The sequence below is a fragment of the Sminthopsis crassicaudata genome, chromosome 3 (genome assembly GCF_048593235.1).
Source record: "Sminthopsis crassicaudata isolate SCR6 chromosome 3, ASM4859323v1, whole genome shotgun sequence".
Taxonomy (NCBI): Eukaryota; Metazoa; Chordata; class Mammalia; order Dasyuromorphia; family Dasyuridae; genus Sminthopsis; species Sminthopsis crassicaudata.
In genome coordinates, this window is record NC_133619.1 from 627887048 (window position 1) to 627908460 (window position 21413).

Consider the following 21413-nt stretch of genomic DNA (forward strand, 5'->3'; position numbering starts at 1 on the left):
TGCAATTTTTGTTTTTCTTCCCAGTTTATTTTTACTTTCTGAATCCAATTCTTCCATTGCAACAATAACAACAACAACAACAACAAAAATCGATTCTGCATACATATATTGTATCTAGGATACATTATAACATAGTTAATATGTATGGGCATGCCTGCCAACTAGGGAAGGTGGTGGAGGGAAGGAGGATAAAATTCGGAAAAGTGCAATGGATAATGTTATAAATTACCTATGCATATGTCAAAAAAAAATTATAATTATAAAATGAATAAAAAGAAAGACACAATTCAAACATACAATAGAATTCAACTGGTTTTAGGAAATTATTTAAGTTATAGAAAAAGGAAAAAGAAGAAGGAGCTATAGGGGGAGGGGTCAACTAAACAAGGTGAGAAGGATGAATCAGATAACAATGGAGTTAAATACAATTTTGAGCAACAAGAGCATTTCCCATCTCCTCCCTCAATTAACCCTTCAGTGTTGGAAGAAGGAGGAGGAGGGGAAGAGGCAGAAACACAAGCAGAATTGCCTGTTAAGCAGCCTGACAAGATTAGAAAAAGCATTGATTAAGGCTAAGAAGAAGAACAGGATGTAAGAGATTTTATAGATGCATAGCCTGGAATTGAAGAGATTGACTCTTCAGATCAAAAAAAGAGAAGTGACACTCCTTTTAATTTGGATAAAATGAAGGATTTGAAAAAAAAGGTTACACCCTTTATGGAGCCACATCATCTTATGTTAAGATGTTAATAGTTCATTTGTCTTATGAAATCCTAACCCCAAGTGATTGGAAATCCATAGCAGGGACATGTTCAGAACCTGGACAAAACTTGTTGTGGCTTTGAGAATTTCATGAATTATGTAGGATTCAAGTCAGAGGCAATAGGGAAATAGGAGTTAACACACAATTGACTTTTGACCAACTAGCAGGTGAAGGTCGGTATGGAGAAAATTCAGAACAGATTGATTATCCCATAAGAGTGTATGAGCAAATTTCTAAGGCTGCAATAAAAGCTTGGGGTTCTCTCCCCAGACAGAAAGATCGAAGGGAGGCTTTCACTAAAATAGAGCAAGGTCCCAATAAACCTTTTGCGGATTTTGTGGGATGTCTGCTAACTGCTCTCAAAAGAAGTATTGGAGAAAATGCAGCTACAGAAATAATGACTAGACATTTGGCTATGGAAAATGCCCATGAGATTTGCAAAAGAATTCTATGGGGACTAGACAAAGATGCTTCTTTAGAGGAGATCATAAGAAGCTGTGCTACAGTGGGCAGCAATTCTCATTATGCTCAGACTATGAAGAACATGGAAAGACAGGGTCCTTCCTGGCAAAGGATTTTTAGGGAAACTCGTTGATGTTTTCAATGTGGAAAAGTTGGACATCTAAGAGCTCAGGGTAGATAAGAAGATAGAGTGAGAAGACAGGGTGAAAGAAGACCTAAAACCCCATGTCCAAAATGTCACAAGGGCTTCCACTGGGCCTCAGAATGTAGACTGACCCAGAGAAATGAGAGGTGAGGCCCAGCTCCAAGAACACAATGAAAAGATACATGGGGCAAGATGGCAACTGAAGTTACACCCAAATAGTCTTGGACTCTGCTGTAATCTATCAGATGAAAAGTTATCACATGGAAGAAAGGGATTACCTGATCAGTCAGCCAAAAAGCAATCAGATATCAGAAATGGAGAGAAATTCACCTGGGAGAATACACGCCTTTTAAACCCATGGGGCTGTGTCCAATGCAAACAGCTCCAATGTGATTGCCAGATGATGAGAAGAGATTTAAAAAGTGGTCAAAAGAAGGGGAAATTAGGTAGGTTAACTACCTGGGAGAGAGGGTTTGCTTATATTTTAACAGGCATGAGGAAACAGGTGGAGAAGGAAACAGATGGATGGCAACAAGCACCTGGAGATAGAAAGACAATGAGCAAAAACTTAAAAGAAAGAGAAGATCTAAGAAACATCTGACACTGAAAGAGCATGGCTGATAAAGAGACTGTTAAAGAACTTTAAAACTAGCAGGAATCATTAGATTCCTTAATACAAGATAAAACTGTTAAAGTACTTGAAAACCAGCAGAGATCATTGATTCCTTGAGATAAAAAATTGTTAATGAGTCTATTGTAGGATTTCAAAACTTGTAGGAATTATTGGATTATTGGCACATGAACTAATGGAGAATGGATTCCCTTTGGACTATTTCTAAAACTTATGGACATGTATAAATTCTCAATTTATGACTATTTCATCATGTTATTGGTTACATCACTTCCAGCATGTGTTATGATGCTATGTATTTGTGTAATTTATGTAATTATGTGTAATATCTCCCATAGTAATGGATTTATGTATTCCTGTTTCTTTTTAAAATTTTTTTAAAAATTAATTTTATACTTATAACATTTTATTGAAAGTAGATATGCATAGGTAATTTTTTCAACATTATCCCTTTACTCCCTTCTGTTCTGAGTTTCCCCCTCCTTCCCTCCACCCCGTCACATAGATGGCAGGCATTTCCATACATATTAAATATGTTCTAGTATATCCAAGATACAATATATGTTGCAGTACCGAATTTTGTTGTAGTTGTAGTTGTTGTTGTTGTTGTTGTTGTTGTTGTTGCAAAGGAAGAATTAGATTCAGAAGGTAAAAATCACCTGAGAAGAAAAACAAAAAAAAGCAAACAGTTTACAACTATTTGCCTGTGTTCCTTCCCTGAATGTAGCTGAATCTGTCCCTCATTGATCAATTGGATCTGAGTTAGATCTTCTCTTTGTTGAAGATAGCCACTTCCATCAGAATACATCCTCATACAGTATTGTTGTTGAAGTGTCTAATGATCTCCTGGTTCTGCTCAAGTCACTCAGCATCAGGTGATGTAAGTCTCTCCAAGCCTCTCTTTATTCATCCTGCTGGTCACTTGTTACAGAACAATAACATTCCATAACATTCATATACCATCATTTACCCAAGCATTCTCCAATTGATGGGCATCCATTCATTTTCCACTTTCAATCCACTACAAAAAGGGCTGCCACAAACCCTTTGGCCGATACAGGTCCCTTTCCCTTCTTTAGTAGTTCCTTGGGATATAAGCCCAGTAGTAGTAGCACTGCTGGATCAAAGGGTATGAACAGTTTGATAACTTTTTGGGCAATGTCTACCTGTTTCAAGGTCATGACCACCCTATGTGCTAAATCAAAAGAAAGGGGGGAATGCTAGCTAGGTTCCTTCCTGGGTGGTAAGTAGGTACCTAACAATTCTGTAGGGCAGAATTCAGACCTTTCGTTCGCACCTTTAAAAGCACTTGACACTTTCAGGATGCTGAAAGGAGTTAACACCTTTCAAAGGGCTTGCTCATTGGTCTAGAAGGAGTTCCCTCCCACAAGCCCCTTCTCTGGGAGGATTTAAGGAGCCAGCATTCAGGAAGAAGAGCATCTGAGATTCCACTTTGGTGCTGACTGGGGACACTTGGAGAAGAGCAGATTCACAAGGACTAAAGGAAAAGCCGGCTTGTGGAGATTCACAGGTAGGATTGACTTCCGGGAAAGCCAGGTAAGTCTGATTCCTTTCGGCGTCTACCTTTGTCTGCCTGTCCTTCTGTGCGTGCTTCCAGGAGCTGCTGGGATGGCCGCGATGAAGACAAACTTAGAGGAGGAAGTGATTTCTTTGCTCTCCTCTTCTACCAGTGGCTCCCTGGGAACGTTCCAGGTTCAGCCACCATTTCGATTCGGTCAGTCCTGGCTTTTTGGCCAGAGCGCCGTGGGCTCGGGGCAGAGTACGGGATTGGCCCAGACTTCTTGGGGGACCCAGTGTTCCTCAGGATCTACGGTCGGATTCCCGGCCACCTGCCGAGCCCCCCAGGCTCCTGAATGCACGGCGCCTTCTGGAACCCCCAGTGCGTCTGGATTTAGTTTCAAGATGCCCACCAACCTCGGAGCTTTCCCCAGCAAACCGGGCTTTGGGCACCGTAGCCGGGAGGCATCGGGTTGTAGTTTGGGGGCATCCGACTTCAGCTTTAAGGCTCCTGAAAGCTCAGTCTTCAGACCAATCTTTGGGGCCCAATCGGAGCCGGAGAAGACGCAGAGCCGCATCAGTGCGGCCTCTTTCACTTTCTCCCTCCCAGTTAGAGGGGGGCCTGAGACGCTGGGCTCCTTCACGTTTTCCCAGGGCTCAAGCAGCTCAGGCACCAGCCCGAGCGCCGTGGGCTCGGGGCAGAGCACGGGATTGGCCCAGACTTCTTGGGGGACCCAATCTTCCTCAGGTTCTAAGCTCGGATTCCCGGGCACCTCTGGAGCCCCCCAGGCTCCTGTTTTCGAGGCGCCTTCTGCAACCCCCAGTGCATCGGGATTTAGTTTCAAGATGCCCACCAACAACGGAACTTTCCCCAGCACCCCGGGCTTTGGACACCGTAGCCGGAAGGCATCCGGCTGTAGTTTGGGGGCATCCGAGTTCAGCTTTAAGGCTCCTGAAAGCTCAACCTTCAGACCAATCTTTGGGGCCCAATCGGAGCCGGAGAAGATGGAGAGGGACATCAGTCCGGCCTCTTTCACTTTCTCCCTCCCAGTTAGTGGGGGGCCTGAGGCGCTGGGCTGCTTCACGTTATCCCAGGGCTCAAGCAGCTCAGGCACCAGCCCGAGCGCCGTGGGCTCGGGGCAGAGCACGGGATTGGCCCAGACTTCTTGGGGGACCCAGTCTTCCTCAGGATCTACGCTCAGATTCCCGGCCAATTCCGGAGCCCTCCAGGCTCCTGTCTTCCCAGCGCCTTCTGCAACCCCCAGTGCATCGGGATTTAGTTTCAAGATGCCCACCAACAACGGAACTTTCCCCAGCACCCCAGGCTTTGGACACCGTAACCAGGAGGCATCCGGCTGTAGTTTGGGGGCATCCGAGTTCAGCTTTAAGGCTCCTGAAGGCTCAGTCTTCAGACCAATCTTTGGGGCCCAATCGGAGCCAGAGAAGATGGAGAGGGACATCAGTCCGGCCTCTTTCACTTTCTCCCTCCCAGTTAGTGGGGGGCCTGAGGCGCTGGGCTGCTTCACGTTATCCCAGGGCTCAAATAGCTCAGGCACCAGCCCGAGCGCCGTGGGCTCGGGGCAGAGCACGGGATTGGCCCAGACTTCTTGGGGGACCCAATCTTCCTCAGGTTCTAAGCTCGGATTCCCGGGCACCTCCGGAGCCCCCCAGGCTCCTGTTTTCGAGGCGCCTTCTGCAACCCCCAGTGCATCCGGATTTAGTTTCAAGATGCCCACCAACAACGGAACTTTCCCCAGCAAACCGGGCTTTGGGCACCGTAGCCGGGAGGCATCCGGTTGTAGTTTGGGGGCATCCGAGTTCAGCTTTAAGGGTCCTGAAAGCTCAGTCTTCAGACCAATCTTTGGGGCCCAATCGGAGCCGGAGAAGATGGAGAGCGACATCAGTCCGGCCTCTTTCACCTTCTCCTTCCCAGTTAATGGGGGGCCTGAGGCGCTGGGCTCCTTCACGTTTTCCCAGGGCTCAAGCAGCTCAGGCAGCAGCCCGAGTCTTCCTTTGTTCAACGCATCTAGCAAGCCTCCCTCCTCCACTTTTGCCTCTCCAAGTCAGAATGTGGAGGAGGAAAAGAGGGGCCCTAAACCAGCATTTGGCAGTTCAGGGAGCGGCTTCACGAGCTTCGCCTCCCCGGGCTCTGGAGGGGAGCCCTTTCGTAGGAGCAAAGCAGAGGGCAAGCTAGGAAGGGGAGATGCTGCTGGCCACGGAGGGTCGCTCTCTGGCCACGTGAAGGGGCCGAAAAGGAAGAAAGAGCACGACGGCTCACCCAGGAGACGAAACTACGACTGTGTGGAGGACATGCAGCTCTTGTCCCAGGGAGATCATCCTCGAAAGAAGCGCCCTCCTCGTCTGGCTCGCCCACGGGCTGGCGGCTCGTTCGGGGGGACGCTGCAGGACACGCTGAGGAGTAACAAAGGAGGCGGCCACCTGGGAAGCACAGGAATGAAAAAGGAAGTGGGCAGTGTAGAATCCAGTGAGACGGAGCAAAGCGCTGGAGCGGGAGCCACCTGGTCCACGTTGTTCGCCCCCCGGCTGAAGGAAGAGGAGATGGGTGGCAAAAGGAGCCAGGAAGTGTCCGCCTGCAGGGCTACCCCTTCCCGCCGCGGAGGGAAGAAGGAGAGCGTGGAGAGCTCGAGCAGCCTGTCCCCCAGCGAGCTCCCCGCCATTCAGTGCAAGAAGATCCCCAACTACCTCAAGGACAGAGCCATCCTGCAGGAGCACTTTGGCCGATTGAGGAAGGTGCGGCGCATCCATCCCCGGCGCCGAGGCAAGCTCGGCTCTGTGCCCTTCTGGGACCACGCCTCTGGAGCCCGGGCTCGGAAGAAAGGGAAAGGGAAAGGCTTGCACAGAGTCCTCCTCTTTTGGCGCGAGAACAAAAGAAGTCCCAGGAAGAAGACCTTTTTCCCAAAGGAGAAAATAGCGAGTCAGAGCTGGGAAGACTCTGGTTTCCAGCGCTCCCCGCTGCCCAAAGCCCTCTGGAGACCTGCAACTGGCCAGAGCAGCAGCCTTCTCGGGAAGAGTTGTCCAGTGAAGAAATCGAGGCAGCCCGAGTCTCTGCAGTCTGAGGGGGAGCCCTTGGATTGTGGGCCTGAGATCCCGAGCTCAGACCTGCCGGGACTGTCAGTGAGCAGCCTGAGCACCTTGATGGGCGCGGTGGCCGAGACGTCGGAGGACAAGTACCGCCTCCTGGACCGGAGGGATAAGATCCTGAGGCAAGCTCGCGGGAAGAGAACGGCTCTGGACCAAGCCAAAGGCTTTTGGGGCACGTGCCTGGACATGTGTCCTGAGAAAGAGCGCTACATGAGAGAGAGCAGGAAGCAGCTGAGCTCTTTCGAAGTGATCCCTGGCACAGATCAGGTGGACCACGCGGCGGCAATCAAGGAATACAGCCGCTCCTCCGCTGACCAGGAGGAGCCTCTGCCTCAGGAGCTGCGTCCTTCCGGGGTGCTGGGCATGACCATGGACTACCTGGTCACTCAGGTCCTGGACCGGAGGGAAGGGAGCTCGCGCGACTGGTACGACTTTGTGTGGAACAGGACCCGCGCCATCAGGAAGGACATCACCCAGCAGCACCTCGGTGACCCGCTCACCGTGTCGCTGATGGAGAAGTGCACCCGCTTCCACATCCACTGTGCGCACGCGATGTGTGAGGAGCCCGTGGGCTCCTTCGACGCCAAGATCAACCAGGAGAACATGACCAAGTGCCTGCAGAGCCTTAAGGAGATGTACCAGGACCTGGCCGACGAGGGCGTCCTCTGTGCGCGGGAAGCGGAATTCCGAGGCTACCAAGTTCTGCTCCATCTCCACCAGGGCGACATCCTGAGAGAGGTGCAGCAGTTCCGGCCCGAGGTGCGAAACTCCCCCGAGGTGAAATTTGCAGTGCAGGCTTTGGCGGTTGTGAACAGCAACAACTTTGTCCGGTTCTTCAAGCTGGTGCGCTCTGCCTCCTACCTCAACGCCTGCCTCCTGCACTGCTACTTCCATCAGATCCGGAAAGAGGCATTGCGGGCTCTCCTCGTGGCCTACACGGGGAGCGCTCGGAGATCCACACGCTTTCCGGTGGATCACCTGGTGCCCATGTTACTGTTTCGAGATGCCCAGGAAGCCAGCGACTTCTTGACTTCCTGTGGCCTCGCGGTGTCTGATGGCTGCGTGGAGCTGAAGCGGTCCGCCTTCTTGGAAGCCGGGGGCTCAGCCAAGGCAAAGAAGTGCCCTTTGATCACCGAGAAGCTCGCCGTCTCCGTTGGAGAAGTGGTGAATGGGGGGCCGTTACCCCCCGTCCCTCGTCACATCCCGGCGTGTAGCTTCAACACCCACAACGAATACGTGGGCGAGAGCGCGGCCCCCGAGTCTGCTCCGCGTGGACAGAAACCCGCTGTGGAGAGGGGGGGAGGCGGCAAGCTGGAAGAAGGCAGCCCTGGGACCGAAGCGCTGGCGCTGTGTGTTCCGCCGCAGCCCTGCCCGCCCCTGCCTCAGCCGCTGCTGACCCAGAGCGCCGGGCTGCCGCCAGCCCTCGGGGCTCCCGGCCCTGTCCTGCCAGGGGCTGCTTCGTCATCTCGCTTCCAGCCCGTGGGGCGGCCCGAGCTGCCTGCTCCCCGGCCTCGGCCGAGCTACACCGACTCGGACCTCGTGGGGGTCGTGGAAGACCTTGCCCGGGACGTCCTCAGAGGCTACTATGAAGAAGTCGGCCAGGCCGGAGCTGCCTACGCCGCTGCGGCCTGGAGGGTTTCCCAAGTGCTCACGGAGGAGCTCCTGGCCACCACCACCGGGGACATGCTGAGGCAGACCGCCGCTGAGGAACTGAAGGAAGAAAGAGCAAGAATTCAAGAAGAACAGAAGAGAGCTGAAGAACAAAGACGGGCCCAGGAGCTGGAGAGCGCCCTGGAGACCGAGAGGAGGGCCTGTGTGGCCCGCTGCTCTGAAGACGTCTGCGATCGCCTCATGGATCTCTTCTTGCCAGAGGAGATTTTCCAGAGTGCCCGAGAGACCCTGCAGGAACTTCAGGGCCTCTGTCAATACTGGCAGAGGTGGAGGAAAGCCCTGGCAGCGCGGAAAAAACTCCAGAGACAGAGGAGACCATTCCCCGCGGCCCCCTGCCGTGTGGACCTCAGCAACGGATTGCAGGCCTTGGCCCCCCGTGCCCAGAGTCCCCTTGCTAAAGAGCGCCTGGCCAAAGGAGTCCCGGATCTGGGGCACCCGGGAAAACTGGGGCTCTCCTGCACCAGGTTACAGTGGACGAGAAACAAGACGATCCATCCAATGAAGGTTCACTCTTTCTCCCAGCAATTGCTCAGTGAAGCGGTGTGGAGCCCTCTGGACCTGCCGGCCCTCGTCGCCGAGCATTACCCTGGGCAGCGGGAACAGGTGTTCTGGAAGCTGGTGTTGGCGCTGCCGGACGGTGAAGAGGCCGACAGTGAAGAGCCCGCCTCTGGCTATCCCAGCAGGATGCTAGAGACTTGGCTGAAGGTCAAGTTCATGGGTGGGGAAGATTTCCAAAAGGGGGCCCGTCACGCTTCCCAGGGGATCCAGACGCTGACCCTGCTGAAGGCCTGGAGCCCCAAAGGGGCTCGAGCGGTCCGGGTCAACGTGTGCATTAAGGTGGCCCACGGCCTGTTGAGCGACTGGGCCCTGGATGCCACGGAGACGCAGAAGGCCCTTCTGGGCACCAGCGGCCTTCTCTTCGTGCTGCCCCCCCGCGGCAAGAGTGTGGTGGCGGCCGAGGAGGACGCGTGCTGGCTCTCGGCCCTGCTGCGGCTCCAACAGCTGCTGCAGGCCAAGCCCTTGCAGCCCCCGGTGCCCCTGGTGGTTCTGGTGCCCGGCCGCGAGGGGGCCAGCGTGAGGGACGTGGAGGAGGGTCTGAGGCTTCGGGACTTGCTTTCCTCGCAGCTTCTCTCGGATTACACGGTCTTGGAGATCCCAGCTGCCGTCAACGATGTCCAAGGCACCAACAGGGTGTCGCAGGCCGTCCAGTGGCTGGTGTCTCGCTGCCCCTGCTCCCCGGAGCTCTGCTGCCAGACCCTGCCCCAGTACATCGAGGACGGCGTCAGGCGCGAGTTCAGCGAGCGCTTCTTCCAGGACCGCAAGGAGCGGCGTGTGGCCGGCCTGGCCTGGCAGGAGCCCGGCGCCATCATCGAGCTCTTCAACGGCGTGCTGCACTTCCTGGCAGACGTGGCCTCCTCCGAGCAGCTCTGCCAGCTGTCCTGGCCCATCACGGAGTTCGCCGAGCCGGGCGGCAACAAGCTGCTTCCTCCCCTGCGCTGGAACGCGCCCGGCCACCTGGCCTGGCTGAAGAAGGTCGTTCTCTCCTTGCAGCTGCCCCCCGTGGACCTCCCCGCCCCGGGCGCTCCTTGGCCTCTGGCGTGCAACGCCATCTCCCGCTACGTCTCGCAGATCCCGAGCTGTGGCCAGACGCAGCCCATCCTGCAGTCTCAGCTGGACAACCTCCTGAGTCGGACGTACGCCAAGTGGACGAACCAAGACCTGGGGGCCTTGGGCGACACGGGGCCCCGTGGGGAGGAGATTCCGTGGGATGACATCATCGCTCTGTGCATTAATCACAAGCTGCGGGACTGGAAGCCTCCCAGTCTGCCCGTCACGCCAGAGGCTCTGAGCCAAGATGGGCACATCTGCGTCTACTTTTTCAAGAGCCACTTACAAAGCTACCAGGTCCCCGGGGCCTGGGCACACGCCCGGCTGCAGACCCACAAGGAGGTGGTCCAGCGGCCCGCCCGCCGACCTTTGGGCCTAAAGCCTTGGCGCTCCGCCAAGAGCCTCTCCCCGTCGTGGCTCCACGTTCCCTTACGGCGGGACCAGGGCCCCCGACAGCGGCCAAACCGCCGCCGCGTGCCCGACGCCCAGGAGCTGGCCCGCCCCGCCTCGGCCGAGGAGCTGCTCCCGGGGGCGCCTGGCCGCCAGCCTGCAGCTGGAGAAGGAGGAGAGCAGGAGGTTCGAACAGCAGCTGCGTCACTGGCTGTCGGGAGACGCCGAGCAGGGCCCGGACTCCAGCCCCCTCCCCGTCTACCTTCCTCAAGCTCTCCTATCGACGCCTCAGGCTCTGCGGCCCGTCCTCCGAGGGTCAGCGCCCAGCAGCCCCCGGGACCAGAAGGCCGCCGAGGGGCGGAGGCCGGCCCCGGCCATGGGCGGCTCTCTGACCCACAAGCTGAGACACTTAGAAAGCCTGATTCAGCGCACTCGACAGGAGGAGCTCGTCTGGGAGCGGCACCTCTCCAACTTGCTGGACATGGTGGACATCTGACAAGCCGGACAGTGGGGAGGGTCTCTGCGCGCACACAATCATGTTCTCTGCCGATGCTTGCCCAGTGGCTGCCACTGGGGCTGTAAATCAAGAAAATAAAGACTGGGACTTAACAAAACCAACAAACAAACAAACAAACGAAGGAATGAATGAATAAAGAAATAAGTGAATAAATAGATAAATAAATAAATAAACAAAAATCAAACAAACAAACGAATGAATGAATAAAGAAATAAGTGAATAAATAGATAAATAAATAAATAAACAAAAATCAAACAAAAAAGAAAAAACAAACAAAAACAAAAACAAAATAAACGAACAAAAAAAAAAGAATGAAAAATGTGATATATTTACATTTATGATATGCAGTCTGAATGAAACGGGCAATCAAAATATTTTACTCTTATCCCAGACTCAGAAAAGTTACTATTAATTAAATGAGTAAATTTGATATGATACATGGAAAATAGGGAGAGAAACTGAGGCTGATCAAAGTTGAGGGCTGGCATGAAAGCCTAAGGCTGCCAAAAGCAGGGAGGAAAAATGAGGAGGGGGCTAGTTTTGGTTGCAGGCGGCCAGTTTTCCCATGAAAGAAGAGTACCTACCCTCTGTGGGTTTCCATGAGCTCCATCATCATAATTCTCACCGACATCGAGCCAGTGCTTTCAATGATATCCATATTTGCACAACAAAAAAAGAAAAAACAAACAAAAACAAAAACAAAATAAACGAACAAAAAAAAAAAAAAAGAATGAAAAATGTGATATATTTACATTTATGATATGCAGTCTGAATGAAATGGGCAATCAAAATATTTTACTCTTATCCCAGACTCAGAAAAGTTACTATTAATTAAATGAGTAAATTTGATATGATACATGGAAAATAGGGAGAGAAACTGAGGCTGATCAAAGTTGAGGGCTGGCATGAAAGCCTAAGGCTGCCAAAAGCAGGGAGGAAAAATGAGGAGGGGGCTAGTTTTGGTTGCAGGCGGCCAGTTTTCCCATGAAAGAAGAGTACCTACCCTCTGTGGGTTTCCATGAGCTCCATCATCATAATTCTCACCGACATCGAGCCAGTGCTTTCAATGATATCCATATTTGCGCAACAAAAAAAGAAAAAACAAACAAAAACAAAAACAAAATAAACGAACAAAAAAAAAAAAAAAAGAATGAAAAATGTGATATATTTACATTTATGATATGCAGTCTGAATGAAATGGGCAATCAAAATATTTTACTCTTATCCCAGACTCAGAAAAGTTACTATTAATTAAATGAGTAAATTTGATATGATACATGGAAAATAGGGAGAGAAACTGAGGCTGATGAAAGTTGAGGGCTGGCATGAAAGCCTAAGGCTGCCAAAAGCAGGGAGGAAAAATGAGGAGGGGGCTAGTTTTGGTTGCAGGCGGCCAGTTTTCCCATGAAAGAAGAGTACCTACCCTCTGTGGGTTTCCATGAGCTCCATCATCATAATTCTCACCGACATCGAGCCAGTGCTTTCAATGATATCCATATTTGCACAACAAAAAAAGAAAAAACAAACAAAAACAAAAACAAAATAAACGAACAAAAAAAAAAAAAAAAGAATGAAAAATGTGATATATTTACATTTATGATATGCAGTCTGAATGAAATGGGCAATCAAAATATTTTACTCTTATCCCAGACTCAGAAAAGTTACTATTAATTAAATGAGTAAATTTGATATGATACATGGAAAATAGGGAGAGAAACTGAGGCTGATCAAAGTTGAGGGCTGGCATGAAAGCCTAAGGCTGCCAAAAGCAGGGAGGAAAAATGAGGAGGGGGCTAGTTTTGGTTGCAGGCGGCCAGTTTTCCCATGAAAGAAGAGTACCTACCCTCTGTGGGTTTCCATGAGCTCCATCATCATAATTCTCACCGACATCGAGCCAGTGCTTTCAATGATATCCATATTTGCGCAACAAAAAAAGAAAAAACAAACAAAAACAAAAACAAAATAAACGAACAAAAAAAAAAAAAAGAATGAAAAATGTGATATATTTACATTTATGATATGCAGTCTGAATGAAATGGGCAATCAAAATATTTTACTCTTATCCCAGACTCAGAAAAGTTACTATTAATTAAATGAGTAAATTTGATATGATACATGGAAAATAGGGAGAGAAACTGAGGCTGATGAAAGTTGAGGGCTGGCATGAAAGCCTAAGGCTGCCAAAAGCAGGGAGGAAAAATGAGGAGGGGGCTAGTTTTGGTTGCAGGCGGCCAGTTTTCCCATGAAAGAAGAGTACCTACCCTCTGTGGGTTTCCATGAGCTCCATCATCATAATTCTCACCGACATCGAGCCAGTGCTTTCAATGATATCCATATTTGCACAGCACAGGTGTTTGAGCACAGGGCATGAAATAAAGACTTAAAAAAAAACTGCTTCTGCTACTGCCTGTCTACACGACCATGAACAAGGGCCTCAATCTCTTTAAGACTGCTTTCTTGTCCATAAAATGACATTGTTAATAACTGTAAGGTCTATGTTGTTGGGAGGTTGAAAGGAGACAATGAATAGAAAAGTTGTTCCAAACCTCCCAGCCATAGCTCTCCAAAGTTACTTATTATCTTTGAAGGGTCCAATATGGTTTACAAACACTAGAATACTCCATTTAAAGCTGGAAAAAGATTCCACAGATTTGATCAATCAATGTGCATTAATTAAACACTTACTATGTTGGAGATACTGTGCTAGGTGCTAGGAACAGCAATCTCACAAGTAGGAATTATTCTCAAGGAAGATAACAATGTGTATCCATATTGGCATATTTTCTTCTTGTGCAGTCTGTAATGTCTGACTCTTTGTTACCCCATCTGGGGTGTTTTTGGAAAAATTACCCACATAGTTTGGCCTTTCCTTCTCCAGCAATTTTACATGTTAGGAAACTGAGGCAGACAGGTTGAAGGGATGTGTCCAGAATCACACAGCTAGGGAATGTCTGAATTCAGGAAAATAAATCTTGCTGACTCCAGGTCCACTAATCTATACATTGCACCACCTACCTGTCCTTCAGTTATAAACATGATACATACATACATATAAATTAGAACCATCAGTTTAGCACCAGAAGGGAATAGGAAAATCTTTTAGTTCAACTTCTTTCATACACATGAGGAAACTGAGATCAGAGAGGCAAATTGATTTGCCAATAGAACTAATAAATATTAGGAAGCACGATCTAAACCCAGGTTTCTACTGAGTCAAAATTTAGAAATTAGAGTTTAAATTTAGAAAATTTAGAATTTAGTCAAATTTAGACTGGGTAGCATGCTTTTGTTTTCTTGGGGGAGAGGAACCACTGCAGTCTGGTGACTTCAGCCAAGAGAGACAGAAACTGGGCCTTTGGAACTCTCAGTGCTCATTTGGAGATAGCCTTGTGCCTTGATGCATGTGGGCCAACCCTGATTATTGCTTGCAAACAGCAGGTTCTGAAGGCAGAAAGCCTGACAGCACTTATGTCGTGCAGCTTGTTTTCCTAGACATTATTTCTCAGTTGCCACAACCGGCTGACATGAAGACTATGCCTTCCAAGAGGAAACAATGATCCCCTATTCATGGGGAAGCATATAGAGATAGAAAATCATGATATCCAATGATGGACAGAATCAGATACACCCAGAGAAGGAACACTGGGAATTGAGTGTAAACTGTTTGCACTATTGTCTTTCTACCCAGGTGACCTTTACCTTCTGAATCCAATCGCCCATGCATATGTACTATCAAAAAATTATAATTATAAAATTAAAAAAAAAAAAGAAATGGACTCAGACACAATCAGTTCTTTCTCTGGAGGTGTATAGCATTTTTCATCATAAATACTACAGAAGTATCTTGAATCATTTTAATGCTGAAACAAGCTAAGTCCCTCATGGTCATCATGCAATATTGCTGTTATTGTGTATTTTGCTCTGGTTCTGCTTGCTTCGCTTTGCATCAGTAAATTTTAGTCTTCCCAGATATTTCTGAAAGCATCCTTTTTGTAATTTTATATATTTCAATAGTATTAAATCATGATTATATATGTTCAACTATTCTCTAACTGACGTTATCCTCTCAATTTTAATTTTTTTTTGCTACCACAAAAATCATTTGGGTGTGTATATCTATATACATATCACAAAGAAGTCCTTTCCCTTGTATTTTATCGCTTTAATTTTTTGGTTTTACCAAACATATTGCTACGTTCATTTAATACGATTTAAAAAATTGTGTACCTATTCTATTTATTTCACTTGTCCACTGCTTTATTTTGTAGCCTGTACCAGATTGTTTTGATGGTTACCATTTTGTAATACATCTTGAAATTTGGTTTGTCTTGCTAGCGATTAATCATGCTATTGACCATACCACTATCTCTCCTGAAAATGAGTTATGTTACATATCATCTTTGCCTGGAGATTTTTCTCATTCAATCATGGAATCAATAAACATACATTTAGTGAGTGCTTATTAATTGGAAAGTCATGCTAAATGCTGGAGATACACAATTTTTAATGTAAAGTTCCCTGTTCTCAGGGAATTTATTCTTTATTTTATTTTCTGTGGAACATGTAGCCAGATATGTGAAGGGGAAATAGACAAAGTAATTTAATGTAGAGAACAGAACTGGAAAATATCAGGATAAATCTTCTGTAGAATCTGAGATATGGCTTGAAGGAAGCTATGGATTCTAGAGTTGAAGGAGAAGAGATAGTGAATTCCAGGTAGAGAGCACACCCTATGCAAAGGCACGGAGGTGAGAGATCATAAAGTTCTGTACAAGAAAAATAATTCTATGTAAAAGCGGGCCAGTTTGTCTGGAACATAAAATGCTTGGGAGTGAAGTGTAATATAGCCTACAAAAGTAGGCAGAAGAATTAAGATTTTGAAGAGATTGAAAAAGAGGAGTTAATTGTTGATCCAACAGGCTATATGGAGGCCCTATAACTTCTGGAACAGTTGATGGAGCATATTTTAAGAATATTTCATTCATGTGACTCATTATTCGAGCCCATCTTAGTGTCTGGGAACCTCAGTATCTGGCACTACTTCTAAATTAGTGATCAATCTTCTGGGGTTCTGTTTTGATTGTAATTCATTGTCTTTTTTTCTGTTCTCTCCTCTGGAAGGGACTCACAGGATATGCAATAATTTCCCTAATGACTCAGGAACCATTTTTGCATCTTCCAGAGTTAGAATACTTCTGGCTTATCTACATCTTCTGTGCTATAATGCAAAGGTTCCACAGTACTATCTTCTGGAAGAGACACAAACAAACAATATATCCTTAGATGGCTCTATAAGGATCATTCTTCTCAACTGCTGCAATAATTCTCCTATTTATTAGTTACTGTTGAGTGCATCTTGTTTTCTTTATATTAAAAAAAATAAAATCTTTGTAAATGATTTTTGTTTGATCAACTCCTCCAACTGATTTGTTAATTGTTTTCTTTTCCCCTGAAAAACACGCTTCTCTATATTTTTACTCCTTTGTAACTCCTATTTTTCTTCAGGACACCTGATCTGGGTCATATAATAGTTGAAGCTGCTTCTAATACTTCCTCAAACCAATAGAAACTGATGCCCCAAAATAAAGTTTTTTTTTTTTTTTTTTTTTTTTTATGCTAAGGATACTGTATTAATCTGCATTCATTCCAGTCAAAGTAGACACTTTAAATATTTGTTGTAAGTATGAATGAACAAATGAACAAAAAAAAAGAGAGAGAGAGCAAATTAAACATAGGTCAAAAAAGATATAGAAGGAAATAATTGTTTGGACATGGATAGATACATTATATTTGAATAATACTTTAATATATTTTACATGTATTGGTCAACCTGTCATGTGGGGGAGGGGAGAGGGAAAGGAGGGGAAATGTTGGAATAAAAGGTTTTGCAATTGTCAATGCAGATATCTTGTAGATAAAATGCTATAATAATAGATAGATAAACAAACAAACAAACAAATACATAAATACATAAATATACAGATGAATGGATGAATAAATGAATAAATAAATAAAACAAAAAAAGAGATTAAAGGACTTCAAGATCATATCATATGATCATCATCTGAATGTACTAGCGATAAGATAAGATTAAAGTCTGACACAAAATGATGAGGTTGGGAAGTGTAGCAATTGATGAGTTTTGGCACCAAATGTTGGGGTTCAGTGCCAGTTCCTCGTTTAAAATACAAGGTGCAAGGCCTGTATGATGAATCCACAAGAGTTTTCTCCTTGTCAAATGATAATTGTGTTTATTGGAAGAGATTATGAACAATATGAAGAAGTAAAATAGATACTAAAAGTGGCAAATATGAAATAGTATCTGGAGAGCATAGTGCTCACAAAGAAAGGGGTTTTAAAAATCAACAAGGGAAAATACAAGTTCCCTAGTGGAGTTCCCAGTTCATCAGAAGAATGAGAATACACCATGAAGTGGGAATATTCCATCGAGAAGTTTAGTATCCTAAGGGAAAAGACACCATGAGGCATGGGGAGGAATGAGAAAACACTACTAGGCAGAACCCAGTAGCAGGATAATGCCAATAGTGATAGCACAAATCAATAAAACTAAGAGTTGATTGTATGAAAAAACCAACAAAATAGACAAGCCCTTAGTAAATCTGATTAAAAAAGGAAAGAGGAAGATCAAATGGTTAGTCTTAAAAATGAAAAGGGAGAATTCACCACTAATAAAGAGGAAATTAGAACAATAATCAGGAGATACTTTGCCCAACTTTATGCCAAAAAATTCGATAACCTAAAGGAACTGGATGACTACTTCCAAAAATATAGGCTTCCAAGATCAACAGAGGATGAAGTAAATTGCTTAAATAGTCCCATTTCAGAAAAAGAAATACAACAAGCTATTCATCAACTCCCTAAGAAAAAATCCCCTGGGCCAGATGGATTTACAGGTGAATTCTACCAAACATTCAAAGAACAATTTTAGCTCCAATGTTATATAAACTATTTGAAAAAATAGGGAATGAAGGAGTCCTGCCAAATTCCTGTTATGACACAGACATTGTACTGATACCCAAACCAGGCAGGTTGAAAATGGAGAAAGAAAACTATAAACCAATCTCCATAATGAATATTGATGCTAAAATCTGAAATAAGATATTTATTAGCCAAAAGATTCTCCCCAGGATACTACATCGTGATCAAGTAGGATTTATACCAGGAATGCAGGGCTGGTTCAATATTAGGAAAACTATCAGTATAATAGAACATATTAAGAACCAATTTAACAAAAATCATATGATCATCTCAATAGATGCAGAAAAAGCATTTGATAAAATCCAACATCCATTTCTATGAAAAACACTTGAGAATATTGGAATAAATGGACTTTTCCTTAAAATACTGAGTAGCATCTATTTAAAACCATCAATAAGCGTCCTATGTAATGGGGGCAGATTGCATCCATTCCCATTAAGATCAGGGGTGAAACAAGTTTGTCCACTATCACCATTACTATTCAATATTGTATTAGAAATGCTGGCTTTGGCAATAAGAGTGGAGAAAGAGATTAAAGGAATTAGAGTAGGTAATGAGGAAAGCAAAGTATCACTCTTTGCTGATGAGATGATGGTGTAATTAGAGAACCCCAAAGATTCAACCGAAATGCTATTAGAATAATCCACACCTTTAGCAAAGTTGCAGGATACAAAAATAAACCCACATAAATCATCAGCACTCTTGTATGCCACTAACAAAATCCAACAGTTAGAGTTACAAAGAGAAATTCCATTTAAAGTAACTACTGATAGTATAAAATATTTAAGAACCTATCTGCCAAGGGAAAAATCAGGAACTATTTGAGCAAAACTGCAAAACACTTTCCACACAAATTAAGTCTGATCTAACCAATTGGAAAAATAGTAAATGCTCTTGGATAGGGTGAGCAAATATCGTAAAGATGACAATACTACCTAAAACAATCTATTTATTTAGTGCTATGCCAATCAGACTCCAAAAAGACTATTTTAATGACCTAGAAAATAATAACAACAAAGTTCAAATGGAAAAACAAAAGGTCAAGAATTTCAAGGTAATTAATGAAAACCAAACCAAACCAAACAAAACAAAACAAAACAAAAAAAAAAATCCAACGAAGGTGGCCTAGCTGTACCTGATCTAAAACCATATTATACAGCAGCAGTCACCAAAACCACTTGGTAATGGCTAAGAAATGGACTAGTTGATCGTTGGAATAGGTTAGGTTCGCAGGACAAGATAGTGAATGAAAATAACAATCTTGTGTTTAACAAACCCAAAGATCCCAACTTTGGGGATAAGAATTCATTATTTGACAAAAACTGCTGGGAAAACTGGAAATTAGTATGGCAGAAACTAGGCATGGACCCACACTTAACACCACATACTAAGATGAGATCACAATGGGTCCATGATTTAGGCATAAAGAACAAGATCATTAGAGGAGCATAGGATAGTTTACCTCTCAGACTTGTGGAGGAGGAAGGAATTTGTGTCCAAAGGAGAACTAGAGCTCATTATTGATGACAAGAGAGAAAAGTTTGATTACATCAAATTTAAAAGCTTTTGTACAAACAAAACTAATGCAAACAAGATTAGAAGGGAAGTAACACATTGGGAAAGCATTGTTACTGTTAAAGGCCTTTATCAGAAAAGGCCTCATCTCCAAACTATATAGAGAATTGACTCTAATTTATAAGAAATCAAGCCATTCTCCACTTGATAAATGGTCAAAGGATATGAACAGACAATTTTCAGAGGATGAAATTGAAACTATTTCCACTCATAGGAAAGAGTGTTCCAAATCACTATTGATCAGAGAAATGCAAATCAAGACAACTCTGAGATACCACTACACACCTGTCAGATTGGCTAACATGACAGGAATAAATAATGATGAATGTTGGAGGCGATGTGGTAAAACAGGGACACTGATGCATTGTTGGTGGAGTTGTGAAAGAATCCAACCATTCTGGAGAGCAGTCTGGAATTATGTCAAAAAAGTTATCAAACAGTGCATCCCCTTTGATCCATCAGTGCTACTACTGGACTTATATCCCAAAGAAATACTAAAGAAGGGAAAAGGTCATGTATGTGCCAACATGTTTCTGGCAGCCCTTTTTGTAGTGGCTACAAACTGGAAAATGAATGCATGCTCATCAACTGGAAAATGGTTGGGTAAATGATGGTATATGAATGTTATGGAATTGTGGAATATCATTGTTCTGTAAGAAATGACCAACGGGATGAATACAGAGAAGCTTGTAGAAACGTACATCAACTGATGCTGAGTGAAAGGAGAAGAACTAGCAGATCATTATACCTTCAACAACAATACTGCATGAGAATGTATCCTGATGGAAGTGGGCATCTTCAACAAAGAGAAGATCTAACTCAGATACAATTATTCAAAGGTGGACAGAATCAGCTACAATCAGAGAAGGAACACTGGTAAATGAGTGAAAACTGTTTGCATTTTTTGTTTTGTTTCCCACTTTATTTTTACTTTCTGAATCCAATTCTTCCGTTACAACAAGAACAACAACAACAACAACAAAAATCGGTTCTGCACACATATATTGTATCTAGCATATCCTATAACATATTTAATATGTATGGGAATGCCTGCCAACTAGGGAAGGTGGTGGAGGGAAGAAGGATAAAATTCGGAAAAGTGCAATGGATAATGTTATAAATTACCTATGCATATGTCAAAAAAAAGTTATAATTATAAAATGAATAAAAAGAAAGACACACTTCAAACATACAACATAATTCAACTGGTTTTAGGAAATTATATAAGTTATAGAAAAAGGAAAAAGAAGAAGGAGCTATAGGGGGAGGGGTCAACTAAACAAGGTGAGAAGGATGAATCAGATAACAATGGAGTTAAATACAATTTTGAGCAACAGGAGCATTTCCCATCTCCTCCCTCAATTAACCCTTCAGTGTTGGAAGAAGAAGGAGGCAGGAAGAGGCAGAAACACAAACAGAATTGCCTGTTAAGCAGCCTATGACAACATTAGAAAAAGCATTGATTAAGGCTAAGAGGGAAGGACAGGATGTAAGTGATTTTATAGAAGCATACCCTGTGATTGAAGAGACTGACTCTTCAGGTCAAAAAAGGAGAAGTGACACTCCTTTTAATTTGGATGAAATGAAGGATTTGAAAAAAGGTTGCAACCTTTATGGAGCCACATCATCTTATGTTAAGATGTTGTTACTAGTTCATTTGTCTTATGAAATCCTAACCCCAAATGATTGGAAATCCACAGCAGGGACATGTTCAGGACCTCGACAAAACTTGTTGTTGCTTTCAGAGTTTCATGAATTATGTAGGATTCAAGTCCGATGCAATAGGGAAACTGGAGTTTAACACACAATTCACTTTTGACCAACTAGCAGGTGAAGGTCAGTATGGAGAAAATTCAGAACAGATTGATTATTCCATGAGAGTGTATGAGCAAATTTCTAAGGCTGCAATAAAAGCTTTTGGTTCCTTCCCTGGACAGAGAGATCGAGGGGAGGCTTTCACTAAAATAGAGCAAGGTCCCAATAAACCTTTTGCGGATTTTGTGCGATGTCTGTTAACTGCTCTCAAAAGAAC

At 45.1% G+C, this 21413-nt stretch overlaps 1 pseudogene; it reads left to right on the forward strand.

Moving 5' to 3' along the window:
* Positions 1-3639: 3639 nt before the first annotated feature.
* On the forward strand, positions 3640-10786 carry LOC141562563 (germinal-center associated nuclear protein pseudogene; annotated as a pseudogene).
* The last annotated feature ends 10627 nt before the right edge of the window (positions 10787-21413 follow it).